Source organism: Propithecus coquereli, unplaced genomic scaffold, assembly GCF_000956105.1.
Source record: "Propithecus coquereli isolate 6110/MARCELLA unplaced genomic scaffold, Pcoq_1.0 Scaffold14, whole genome shotgun sequence".
Classification (NCBI taxonomy): domain Eukaryota; kingdom Metazoa; phylum Chordata; class Mammalia; order Primates; family Indriidae; genus Propithecus; species Propithecus coquereli.
In genome coordinates, this window is record NW_012138302.1 from 227,272 (window position 1) to 228,547 (window position 1,276).

The window sequence follows — 1,276 nt, forward strand, 5'->3', positions numbered from 1 at the left end:
TGAGGGGAATCAAAACACACAAAAAGACAGTGTAATTTCTCTTTATATCTGTAGGGATTTTCTGTACCATGAAGTGATCTTGACTTTTGAGTACATTATTAGATAAGATTTTCTTTCCATTGTAGCCCACCTTTGGTACAATGGCATTTTGTATAATCAAAAAAAATTTTTTGACAGTAGCATATTCATTGAAAAGTATATAGCAATTATTATAACAAAAGAGATAACAATCGTTAACATTTTGATATATTTTCTTCTAGTATTTTTCCTGCATATACAGATGTATACATAGAGGTATGTAAATTATATAGTAGATAGTATACTATTATAAGAGTTTGCCTCTGTCTTTTTAAAAAATTTATGTATTCATTTCATTAGAGAATTAGATAAACCTCAGATTACAAAGCCAAGGCCAAAATAATTTTGCAGTTAGAATGTGTTCAAGAAACCAGTCACAACTGAACTGAATTAGACTTCAACACAGAGATGATGTGTACCTCCAAATAAGCTTCACTTAGGAAGATTACATTCCTCTAATATGTCAAAAGATGATAAATATACTTTCTTCTCCCTGTCACTGAGGAAGAAATTTTCTTTCTTGATGGGCCAACACTATTTCATTTTTGCTGCTCTTTTCTCTTCTCCTTTCCTTGGTTTCTCCTTTCCACGAAGCTTCTTTAGTCACATTTGCTCATCTCTAAAATCCTGATGCTCATCTCTGTAGAGGCCAAGAAACTGGAGTGTTTCCATGGGTGCAAGATAAGTGTTGTGATTTGGATACCAGTTCTAAGTCTCCTTCCTCTTGACCAAAAGCTGTTCACCAAACAGTTTCACCACTTTCATGGACTTGGAATCAGTAGGCCTGGCAACTTCACCAAATAGGTGGGCACTCAGAGGAGACACGTGCAAGGCACGTTCTGAAAGTGAAGACATTTCTTGAGCAGCAAGGAGAAAGAGTCCCTGGATCTGACCATCTGCACCCAGGTGCCCTTGTCCAGGAAGGCCTCTTGCTTTTTTTAACTTGACATTAAATTGTTATCATAGGAAAGTCAGATTCTGTATCTATCTTGTTAACTGATGAATCTCCAGTGCCTAGCAGAATACATGGCAGGTAGTAAACCCTTGATGAATATTTGATTACTGAATTTTACTGTATCTTATAATTTACCTAACTATTCCCCTGTTGTACCTGATTTCCAGGTCGTTCACTATTGTAAATCACATAATAATGAACTTTTTTGTGCATAAAGCTTTTTCAACCTTCCTGACTTTTTCC

General features: G+C 35.6%; 1 pseudogene across 1 annotated transcript; it reads right to left on the bottom strand.

Moving 5' to 3' along the window:
* Positions 1-362: 362 nt before the first annotated feature.
* On the bottom strand, positions 363-933 carry LOC105806315 (annotated as a pseudogene). Its single transcript, XR_001137259.1, has one exon. The product of XR_001137259.1 is annotated as a 28S ribosomal protein S33, mitochondrial pseudogene (transcript).
* Positions 934-1,276: the final 343 nt, after the last annotated feature.